Raw genomic sequence first — 12,372 nt, 5'->3', positions numbered from 1 at the left:
AACCGCTTTGAAAAATAAGTGTGTAGCCATTGCAGGGCAAAATGTATCCTTGGAAGTTCGAAATGAGAAAATAGACCCCACACCACCTGTCCTTGGTTAATACAATTAATCTGTAGGTACAGCAGTTTGGTGAATCCACTTATTTTGTTGTAGAAGGCTTGAATAATCTTAATGAGTGAGGTTTTTATTTGCACCTATTTACATTTCTTCAATCCCACTGAACAGGTTAAGGCCTGGGGCGATTTATAGAGCCGACAGTCCCTGTTCTCAGCCTAACATTTGTGAATTTCCCTGCGGGGATGAATAAAGTATCTATCTGTCTATCTATCTAACAGAATGAGAGGATGACGACAGCCAATGGCTGCCGATTTACGTCGTCCATCTTTGCATCACATGTGATCCACACGCTTGTACAGTGGTACCTCTACTGACAAATGTGTTCGTTCTGGGAGTAGCTTTGTAACCTCAAAGATTTCTAAGTAGAGTGTTTTGTATATCAAAAAGGGTTCGACGATGTGTCTGGGGCACTTGTAACGTTGATCAGAGGTATCCAGAACTACTGGTAGGGGTGAGGTTTGTCCCCTTTCCTCAGCCAAAAACTAATTCGGAGAAGTGTTTGAGGTGGATAAAGGCATGCTGTCACCCTCACTTTCATCTCAACATGAAGATGATTTTTTGGAACCGGAACAACGTTGTTTGTTCTACATTAAGTGTTTTATTTTTATTAAATTAAAGTTTATGCTGCCTTTGTTTCAGTTATAACACAGCACTCTATCAGCCTCACAGCATGATGTGTAGCTCCTCCCTGCCAAGCTAAAATGGTATATTACCATGCAGTAGAAACCTGGACACGCCTTGAAAATTGCAGAATGGGTTCCTTCTGTCATAGGTTATGAACTCATAAAATGATCTGCAAAAACAGCCAAAAGAAAACTTTGCTTCTTTTGTACGTTCAGATGCACCAAGAAATAAAAGTGAGGTGACATATCTAAAACCCATTAGGGTCTGTTAGAAGGAAAAACAACAAAGTGTACATACATTTCATTACATTTGCAGTGCGAATCCGTCAAAGCTGACAAATCTGAAGTAATTTCTATGTGAAGTTGGTATGGAGCAGACGACTTCCTCATACATCACCAACATTACAAGGTTATTAGCGTCTTTGGACACCTTGGTGCCATAAATATAACTCTGTAAATAATAATTGAGACCCTTCTCTACTGATTTTTGAGAAGTTTGCATAATAACGAAGAAAGGATACGGCTATGCTATCAGGAATAGCGACTACAGAGTCGTTCGCTGTTGTTTTGGCTGCCCTATTTGCTCCGCGTGTGATACATGGACACCATAACTATGGTGGGCGTGGCTTAGCGCTCTCTGTCGAATCAATTAATTCAGGTCACGCATGCGGCTCATCGTAAACATGAAACATTGTGATGTGGGCCCTTCAATGCATGAAGCTCCGACCCAGGGGAGGATGTCATCTGTAAACAGATGAGGATCAGCAGCTTCGTGTAAATATCAAACCACTGACGTCCCTAAAGTGTTCCTTCAACAAGTCGGATGCTCTTTTCTTGTGCCTGCTATCAACTTCACACGCGATTTTGCTTATGTTGCTCATCAGTTATGGGGTTAGTCTGAATTTACAGTGGCACACCCCATGTGTCATTCTTGAAAATAGAAAGTTATAGCTCATCATATGATTTAGACATTAAAGAATGGGTCTTTCCAGCATTTTTGTGGTATGCACTTTCCCAGTGCATGAATAATGCTTCTTTTGTACCAATACATGAACAGATACGGCCTGAGTGCAAGTGTATGAACGCAAGAAAAGGCACAAGGCGCCACTGTATCGCTGCTCAATCCACAGGCCCAGCTGAACTGGTTTTGTTTCCACATACGTCTCTTAGGCTGCCAGGTCTGTGGGCAAAGAACGAAGAAGGACGCACGTCCAGACCAGAGAAACTTAGTCCTGTGAGTCCACAGAAACGGCCCCGAGTTCTACTAGCATAACTTGGATAAGCGTTTCAAGTCATGACTAACTCATGACCAGGTTATGAAGCTACGTTTGGAGAACATCACATGCTGATCATTTGCAACTTAAGCCAACCAAGTAAATATGACGAAAAGTTGTTGCACAACCGCTATAAAATTATTATAAGATTCCCAGATTTGACGAGTCAGGGTTCTTCTTATCTTGCTTTATTTTGAGAATCTGATCTCCATATAACACCATCATATTCATCATTTCAGTCACACATTTGTCTGTATTTTTGTAACGTTCACAATTTTACGCATGATATCGTTTATATTTTTAAATAGTCCACAGTCTTATGATAACTTCATGCCCTGGATTGAAAGTTGACGACCTAGAGTCACATGGGGAAATACAATGAGCGACCCAATTACAAATTCTCCTGTGAAAATATGTGAACATGTTGGTCCACAGTCCCTCACATTCTGTCATATCACAAGACTACAAACTGAACAGCAAACAGAAGCCGTTTTGCACAAAAACCCGGTCTGTCTTACATGAACCAAGACTTAAAAAAAGAAAGGCACCTTAGGACAGAAGGGCACTGTGTTCATAAAAATAGCTTTTTTTCAAATAAATTTGTCCAACAAACAAAAAAATCAGATGTTCAATTAGCTTGAGCTTTAATTTCAGTTGATAAATGATTGGTTAGTCCAGGGCAGTGAAAGGCAGACTACACTCAGGAGGATAAGTCAAGATTAAAAAGTCAATCACAGGATGCTTAGGTGGGAACCAATAAAATTCCTGGCAACTGGTAATCAGTTCTGTAGTAAGTACATGTACTATGTGTGGCTCGGAATGCACCAAGAGCAACGTTTTGGGCATTAACCAAAATTGAGGAAATCGTCAAATTCCAATGCAAATGGCTATTCTGTCAATCAATCATTGACACATATCATGTATGCATACAACCAGAAAAGTTGGATATCAACCAAGGTTTGCTTGCTTTTTTCTTATTTTATTTTTATATAAAAGAGCTGGCATCACAATCCAAAGGTCCTACGGCAAACAAAACAAGGCACGTGCTCAAATACACATGCACATCTTTGATCCTGATTTTATAATGTAATTACAAAGCACGATTTGCACTCTGCACTAATTGTCTGTCTCTCGTACGTCAGCAGACCCCACGGACTGGACAAAAGAAGGGAGGGAAGTCCATGTTTTCCCAAAGTTATTTCCTGCCTTGCCTTTTCCGCCACAGTTGAAATAAAACTTAAGCTAGGGTTGGTCCATTAGGCTGCAAAGCGGCACAGCAGATTTTGCCTCAATAAATTGGAAAGTTCCTTCAAACTCCATTTTGACACACTGTCAATTGTCACAATAATAATAAAATTGCTAACAAGCTTGTGCTGTTTGCTTCCTTCGATTAGATCTAGTGTTGACCACGAATACACAAGCATTCCCATTTTCAGTCCTAGCGACAGAATAAAATCTAGATAAAGGAAAGATGACAAAGTTGAGGAGATTGCATTTTCCAAAGAGGGAGCTTTCCACAGGTTCACTTCATACCAGCTTATGTGGCATTAATTTCTATATGATCCCCTCAACCTCTCCCAATATCAATCATCTCAAAATTACATAGTTGGAAAACTACAACTTTGCACAACACGACAGCTAAAGTGAGACGTAAGTGAGAGCTGTTTCCCAGGCATGAGTTATTTCACAACGAGGTCACAAGAACGAGAAGAACGTCACCCTGTCATTCTTACCTGACAATCTGGGTGCAAAGGTTGGCCTACAAGCTTAAGGAACATGTTCACACAAGACAAATGACCAGGAGACTCCTTTGTAACCTGCTGCACCTGCCGTTCAATATTTAACAGCAATCTAAATCCAACTAAGAGAACAGACTAGGGTGTGAGAGACTCCTACAGAAGAAAAAATATGTTAAAAGGCACACATCTGACGTCAAGACTTTAAAACCCAATCTTTATTCCCCTGAAAAAGCAAGATGGTTTTCCCAAGGATTAAGTACAACGGGTTTGGAAAAATACTAAACCAGATTAAGTGTAATAACACCTGCCAGCAGTGGATCAGGGTTGTTAGAAATGCCTTCCTTCTGTTTGTATGTTTGGTTCTCAAACACTAGGAGCAAAGACCACTCAGGATTTTAGGCAGGAGATATAAAAGAGTACAAGTTTGGGAATGGTATTTGTTCTCCAACCCCAACCATTCACATTTTACTAGGTACTGTAGGTGACTTCAAATACATAACAAAGAGCAGCCTGTGCATGGTCAATGGTGGGGAAATAAAACGCAAAGAAAGTGCAGCAGTCTGCAAGTTTTCAATGCGTCGTGTGCTGCCATGGCTTCGGCACAGGACCTACCCAAGCCAACGTCTTATGTAATTGCGACACAGTTGCAGGCATGACCGTAAAGAATTTCTTTAAGTTGGAAAATCACAAGACTTCACGACAGAACAGCAGTCAGCTGAATGCATCATACAACGCTGTGGATTCCATTTGCAATGTAGGAAATGCCTTTTGCGCCGCTCTTTTTAGATCTGACAAAACTCTTCTTATTTAAAAAAAAATCTCAAACCAACATAGAGGAAATTTGCAAAGCACAGTGAATGCAGTCATCGTCCTGAAACAAAGCATTGCTACAGTCTGAAGATTCAAAGCTGCAACTGAAGGTGTGAATGTCAGTTTGGAAGGATCTACTAGACCAGGTGTCACCAACACGGTGCCCGCGGGCACCCGGTCGCCCGCAAGGACCACATGAGTCGCCCGCGGGCCTGTTCCAAAAATAGCACATCTCATAGAGAGCTGCGTCTAAAAATTAATTTTGTTCTGTTGCTATTATTTTTTTAATCACACTTGTATGTATATAGATTTAAAAAATACTATCTTAAAAATACTTTAAGGTTAACGCGCACAATATTTACCTATGGGCAGTAAAGTAGAGCTTGTGGGATGTGGAGAGTAAGCTAGCGGGCGCTGTATGCACTTTCGTACCCCAAAAACATGGCAGAAAAAAGAAAGAAAACGTATCTCTTTCACAGTGAATGGGAAGAGGAGTTCTTTTTTACGACTGTAAAAGAAACCTGCGTGTGTCTGATTTGCGGGACGACCGTGGCGACAGCAAAACGGCACAATGTGGAGAGACATTTCAATACGTGTCACAAAAGCTACCATGATAAATATCCACCTGCAAGCGCCCTACGGGCAGAAAAAGCCCGTGAGCTAAAGACCGCTCTGGGTAAGCAACAGTCTTTTTTTACGAGGCCGGCCAAAAACTCACAAAAAGCAACCGAAGCCTCGTTTAGAGCTACACATTTTCTGATCAAGAAAAAAAAGGCATTTACAGATGGAGAAGTTGTCAAAGAAGCGATGTTATTAATTGCTAACACTGTATTTAAAGACGAGAAAAATGGAAGCGACCTAATCTCCACTCTTTCCGACGTCCAACTGGGGGCATCTACGATGGCAAGACGAGTATCAGCTATGTCCAGTAACTTGGTCGATCAGTTGGAGCAGGATCTGGCGAAGTGCAAGTGGTTTAGCCTCCAGTGCGATGAGTCCGTGGACAGCAGCAGTACAGCGCAGTTATTGGTTTTTATCCGGATGGTGTTTAATGATTTCTCCACAAAAGAAGAACTCCTGACACTACTGCCCTTAAAGACAACTACGAGAGGAGTTGACATTTATAACACGGTGAAGGAGTTTTTCGTGCAGAAGAAGGTGCCATTGGAAAAGCTGGTAGCGGTGACAACAGACGGGGCTCCTGCTATGGTCGGCCGACAGACAGGTTTCATCGCTCACTGTAAACGTGACCCAGACTTCCCCAAATTTCTGCATTACCATTGCATCATTCACCAGCAGGCGTTGTGTGCGAAAGTGATCGGCTTTGGGCACGTGATGACTCCCGTTGTGAAAATCATAAACAACATCCGCTCCAAAGCAAAGCAGCACAGGATTTTCAAGGTACTATTAGAGGAGATGTCAGCAGAATATGGGGACCTACTGCTACACACAGAAATCAGATGGCTCAGCAGAGGACGAGTTTTGCATCGTTTTTTGTCTCTTTTGCGTGAAATCAAAGAGTTCATGCAGTCCAAAGGCGAAGATGTCTCACTGCTAGAGGACACAGAGTGGACACTTGACCTTGCATTTTTGGTGGACATTACTGGGAAATAAAACCTCCTGAACTGCCAGCTGCAAGGCAAAGGTAAGACTGTTGTCGATATGATAAGTGCTTTAAATGCATTTAAAGCCAAAATGAATGCATTCTCTGCAGATTTACAGAGAAAAAAAGTTCTGCACTTTCCCTCTGTGCAGTCAGTGCTGAAAGACAATGCTTCTGCATCTGAGACATTTGAAAAAGTGGCAGAAAAGTACATTGAAGTAATAAACAGACTTGGGCAAGAGTTTGAGAATAGGTTTTGTGACCTTCATCAGCTTGAACCATGTGTGTTCTTCATTTCCAACCCTTTCATGAATGGGGACACAACATGCTTTGCTGAGCAGTTAAGTGCAACGTTCAACTTGGATGCTGGACAGGTGGAGATTGAAATTATAACATTGCAAAATGATCTCCATCTCAAAGCCTACCAGGCTGCACCAAACTTTTGGCGCCTTGTTGACACAGAGAAGTACAGTGGAGTATGCACAGCAGCCATGAAGGTTGCCAGCCTGTTTGGCTCAACCTATCTCTGTGAATCAGCATTTTCTGACATGAACTTCATCAAAAACAAACACAGAACACGCCTCACTGATGCACATCTGAGAGACTCACTCACAGTTGCAGTGTCAAGTTACACACCAGATTACAACACACTGGTGAACAGCATGCAATGCCAGTCTTCCCACTAACCAAGGACGGATACCAGATGTAGTCAGTGACAACATGGTAGTGCCATGGCAAAGTTGAATTAAAATATTGAAGAATTGTGTTCAATTTAAAAGTGTGTTCATGACATTTAAAAGTTATAATTTTGTTAAACATAACACAGACTTGGCCATTAGTTCAAAATGTGAAATAAAAAATGTATTACATATTTAAAAATATGTAAGTTGATTTTGTTTAACATTACATAATTGTTAACTTTTTGAAACATGTTGCAACATAGTTCATGATTTGTTAACAGGGCATGTCAGTGGCTTGTGCAAATGGGATATTTTTTGCTAAAATGTAGTGATGTAAGTGATCATCTGAAAATGTAACAAATACTGTGATTAATAGAGATAAAGTGTTGAATATTGATATCTGTTTCCCACCTTGTTGTCATTTTTGATAATCATTGTTAGAAATCATTAACATGATCAGTGTCTTTACATAGGTGAGTATTACTAATCATTATAAATAATGTATAACTAAAGGCAAACTGAGCAAATTTGTTATTTCAGAAGAGCGTATCAAACTGGTAGCCCTTCGTATGATTCAGTAACCGTGAAGTAGCTCTCAGTTTCAAAAAGGTTGGTGACCCCTGTACTAGACTAAGGAAAGTGGTTCATGAATGCTGAACTTGTGTATCAGCCACAAAGAGATTTAACAGATATTAAGACCACAATGCTGTTCAATTCCTTAAATAGAGGAGTGCCAGAAATGCTAACACTTCAAAACCTTCGTCACTGATTCTGTCACCCAGATTGTCATTAAATACTGTACAAGCCCTGATTTCTGGGTAAAGATAATTGTGGCTGAATTCACTTGATAATGGGTTCAAGTACGGCATTAAAACTTTAAACATTTTGTTTACGTTGATTACCCTTTGGAAAAATAAACAGAAAGTGCACTTCTTTCTTTTGATTTTAGACACACACAACCCGTTTTCCCAAAATCAACAGATGAACACTAGTTTGAGGACAGAAATAAATTGGTTAGTCTTGTCAATACACGTTAACTTCTTCATTAATTAATGGAATTAAGAAAATCTACGAGACCTTTGGTGTGCTAAAAGGCTCTCTTGTAGCATATATTTTTTTCTGTAGCTTTAAAAAAGAATTTAAGTATTTGATCAATCTGTCTTTTATTTTGATAATTGATCAATAATTAATTTTAAATTTCTTGTTTGCATTTAAAAACGACAGAACATATTTCAAATTGACGTTATAGAAAATACAATTCAAATTGTAGTTACTGTCCAACAAAATTGTTACCCGTATTTCTCCAAGGTTAAAGCATCAAAGCATGAAACCCAACTCCAAAGTAATTAACCAGATCCCAAAGAGAAACTACAAGTTCTTAATGATTTAGATTGCTCAACATTTTATAAATAACTACCACAGAAGTAGGCTGACATAGTTCTTAGAAGAATAACGAGTTTTCTTTTAATTGGACAAGAAAGATAGTGTTAGATATTTACAGTTGATAACATGGATTTTTTCATCATTTATTAAAACAAAATAAGAGATTAGTGACGTCTGAGGTTTGATTCAACTAGAAAGAGTGTTCAATTGAAGTTTTATGTTAAAGTCACATTTTTGTTTTTATAGAAGAGATGAATTAAAAAACTGTTCTCAGTTATAATACCGGTAGTCGGCAAGGGATTTTATAAAGTTATTAGTTACCTGCACCTTCAATTCAAAATCCAGGAAATTAGAATATTTGGAAGAAGTATTTTCTGTAATGCAATTTAAAACATTTTAATAAATATGGATTCATCAAAAATTAACTGAAACATTGCATGCTTTTTATTATTTTATTATTGATGGTTTATAGCAGACTAGTATATATTTTCTACTGATACTCTGAAATTTTGAGACAGGATATTAGAGTTTGGGCCATAATCAGGATATCCAAATCATAAAACACTTGCAATATTTTAATTTTTTTTTAATTAAACCAGAATGTGTGACATTTTTTTGGTTCATTATGGAAAATAAAGAACTTTATCACAATATCATACCGGTCAGCTTATACGATTTTTTTGTATTTTATACATTTTGATCATTTTAAATTGTGAATGATATGAGAAAATTTGTTTTGGATTTTTTTTAAGTCAAGTCCTGTTTATTTGTAAGGCCCTTAATCACAAAGAGTCTCAAAGGGCTGCACAGACCAAATTATTGCAAACCACAGACTATAATTACACCATCCCCTGATCTAAAACCTACAAGAGGGCAAGGTAAAACTCAAAAACCTCAAGTTAAGTCATGCTTATTTGTTTGGCTCTTAATCACCAAGAGTCTCAAAGGGATGCACAGACCACAGATTATTGCACACCACAGACTATTATTACACCATCCCCTGATCCAAAACCTACATGAGGGCAAGGAAAAACTCAAAAACCTCAACATGAGGGAAATGAAGAAATACATTTACTTATAATAAGCAACACTGAATTTGCTTCAAGTCAGGAGAGAACAACAAAATATCCTGAATTGTTCGTGTTATATTGTAGATAAAATGATTTTTGTTTCACACATTTTCTTCCTTTTAATTCAAAATAGTCCGTCTGACTGCAAGTAAATAGGAGCTGCGTGGTCGTTTAACTCTGATGTTGTGTTCATGTCGACAATATCTGTGTATTATTTGTTATTGCAACATCCATTGCAGCCTGGTCATCCTGGAAGGGGGATTAGCTCATGTTCGGTCCTTTCACAAGGTTTCTTTAATTTCCTCATGTTGAGTTTTTCCTTGCCCTCATGTAGGTTTTAGATCAGGGGATGGTGTCATAATAGTCTGTGGTTTGCAATAATCTGTGGTCTGTGCAGCCCTTTGCGACACTTTGTGATTAAGGGCTAAACAAATAAACATGACTTGACTTAGGAATTGGCACCATTGTTAGAGGGCCATATTTTGACCCAGGGTCTAACTCAATCCTTGGCCACCAAATAGAAATATAGTTAATACAAGGTCTTAACAAACATGCATCCATAACTATATATTTTCAAAGTAACTTCATTTCATAGGGCCTGAGACACCTCAGTTATTACATTTTATAGACTTAAATTGGGACACTGATGATCCTAACACAACAAAAGGGTGAAAAGGGGGAATTTCAATCATTAATATTGCCTGAGGTCTAAATCTAGTGGAAGCTAGAGCTCTTGTTGGTGAGAGGAATGAGTGGAGAGGTGTTGTAAAAGGATAGTGCAATGTTTAGACATGTTCTTGGGGATGGGCAGGGCACCTGTATGATGCGGCAGGGGTAAACCAGTGAAAGCTGTCGGGCCCTGCTGTTGCCATGGTCCAAAACATTTTGTGTGTTTTTTTTGCTATCTTGTCCTTTTTATCTTCTTTGTTATTGTATGTGTTTGTCTTGCTGTCGGTCACCCCTCTTGAGGGATATGACAAAGGTAGATAGATGGAGATAGATAGATAGATAGATAGATGAATATTGGCTGAGGTTGACAGGTATGCAATATTCTTTTCTAAATGGTCATGTCGTGAATATAATAGTTTGGACGGGATTTTATGAAGTTATTGGTCGCGTTACATTAAATTAGAAATAAAAACGAATTCCAGTGAAAAGTAAGTTGTCGGTTTGCAAAATGCGTTAAACAAATCACTTTTTTTGACTGTCAAGTTGTTATCTATGGGAGTTTTGTTTTCGTATGAAGGATCACCCAAACTGATTTAGTTTTTTTTTGTGCAGAAGCGATCTGAACCTGCACTGCACTTGTGTCTTATATGTTCTAGTTCCCGGGTCAGGAGCCTATGGCTATATATGGCTCTTTTCATGAGTATATATGGCTCGGAGATAGAATTACACAAGTTTTATTCTTTTTATGTTGCTTCATGCTAAGCCAAGACAATACTGATTTTAAAGGGGTTCGGTCCAGTACATAAAGGACACAATTTAAACCACAATTTAGTCAGGGTGTCCCACCGGCAGACCCTGTTTTGGTTGCAATTGTCTGAATAAACCTTTATACGGACGCTCATTAAACAATCCATGTTCATTGTTGAGACACTTTATGATGAAAAGACACAGAACAAACTAACCCAGAAGCTCTTGCAAAGCACATAGAGAAATTAAAATAGGTTAGAGATCTACACAGGACAGGATGAGCGCACTCTTTCTCCTTTGCCCAGCGTCGTCTGCACCGAAGGTAAATACGTTGGTATACACGTTTGGAGTATTTTGTGACATATTTACAAAAGAACTTTGCTTGCATCTTGGTGTTTAACCTATTATTTAGGACAGAAATGTCAAAATGAGCTTCAACGCCCTTGAGTGACTGCAGGAGGAAGTAAAGTTTTAAGTGGTATATTGATATGGGACACAACTTGGATTATTATACATTTGATGAAAAAAAATGCGTCCAACAGTTCACTTGTGTCTGGGGAGCAGGTTTTGCGGAGTTTGTTGAATTTTGTCTTAAAATATATGGTGTGGCTCTCGAAAATAAATCCAAATATTTTTTGCTTTTGTGGCTCTTTGGATTGAAAATGTCCCCGACCCCTGTTCCAGTGTTCTCGTTTGCGCGTCCCTGCGTCCTAGACGCATCATTTTTGCTGGGGACGCATTGTGTCAAATCAACGTGCGTCCCCGGGACGCAACTTTTTTGACACCAAATTGTCATTATTACCCGATTACTTTTTTTTTTAACAAAGATTTACGGCACCCCAAACTTTTCGTCAGGCAAATCCGCCATTATTGTTTTGGTCTCGCGCCGATCTCCGCAAACGAGATCTCGGCAAACGAGATCTCGCTGTTTCGACAAGACGTCATTCTTTTGGTGGTTGTCGAGTGAACGGGAAGTATTCCTCCGTAAAAACAGTTGGTGTTAGGTGCAAATCAACAAAAAATTGGTAATTTCTTCAGTGTCTGTAATAAGTCGAACATAATACAGAAAGTGGTAACAACGGCAATAATTCCGGCACGAAAAAACGGCGGAGAAATTCTTCAGAAGACCGCGAAGGCAAGAAAAACACGTGTTTTGAAGCGAACGATTCGATGAAAGATAAAAGAATACTCCTAGCAAGAAAATGACTTTTCTGCCAAAATGGACTCAATTATATTCCTGGTTACGCTATGAGGAGGATGATAATGGAGGCTACATGTTCTGCGATGCGTGCACCCAGTGTGACAAAATAAAACTGGATTGTATAAATTATTTCGCAATACAAACTTTCAGAAAAGCACATTGGATCGGCGCAACGACAATGAAACCCACAAATTAGCTATGGAAATTCTGTTGCTGCAATTGGACCTTGAGAAGGCATTACAACTGTGGTGGGACAGCAAACCACGAAGAATATATGAACTGAAAAATCTGAAGTGACTAAAACTGCATGAATATATAGACTAATATTTCAGCAATATTATTTTGTATAATGTACAATATTTTTGTGAACTGAAAAATCCGAAGTGATAACTGCTTTGTATTACCAATTACCGAGAATTCTGGACTATAAGCCGCTACTTTTTCCCCCCAAACTTT

At 39.0% G+C, this 12,372-nt stretch overlaps 1 protein-coding gene across 1 annotated transcript in view; it reads right to left on the bottom strand.

The window, feature by feature from the left end:
• Positions 1-12,372, bottom strand: part of spag9b (sperm associated antigen 9b) — a 43,195-nt gene that overhangs the window by 29,015 nt on the left and 1,808 nt on the right. The window lies entirely within an intron of this gene.

This window comes from Urocampus carinirostris, chromosome 19 (assembly GCF_059441175.1).
Source record: "Urocampus carinirostris isolate Australia breed hairy pipefish chromosome 19, RoL_Ucar_1.0, whole genome shotgun sequence".
NCBI lineage: Eukaryota > Metazoa > Chordata > Actinopteri > Syngnathiformes > Syngnathidae > Urocampus > Urocampus carinirostris.
Note: the sequence above shows the minus strand (reverse complement) of the source record. Positions and strands in the feature narration are given on the sequence as shown.